Here is a 274-nt window from a genome sequence, read left to right as displayed (position 1 = left end):
GTGCTTCTTAATATCAGTTTTTTATATGGATGTGCTAATAAGTGTAATAACTTTCTTGTTCTAAAGGGATATGTTAGACAATCCCCTTAGGGAGAAAAGCCATAAAAGAATGGAAAATAAAGAGAAAGAATGCATGAGAAAATAAAAAACAAGGAAAAATAGAAAAATATAGACAGAGAAAAAATTGTTAATAACGTAATAGAACTTGGAAAGAAGGGTTAGGAGAGAACAGAAGTGCTGAGAAAAAAATGGAGCACCAGAAATATGTTAGAGG

Source organism: Penaeus monodon, chromosome 21 (genome assembly GCF_015228065.2).
Source record: "Penaeus monodon isolate SGIC_2016 chromosome 21, NSTDA_Pmon_1, whole genome shotgun sequence".
NCBI lineage: Eukaryota > Metazoa > Arthropoda > Malacostraca > Decapoda > Penaeidae > Penaeus > Penaeus monodon.
Note: the sequence above shows the minus strand (reverse complement) of the source record.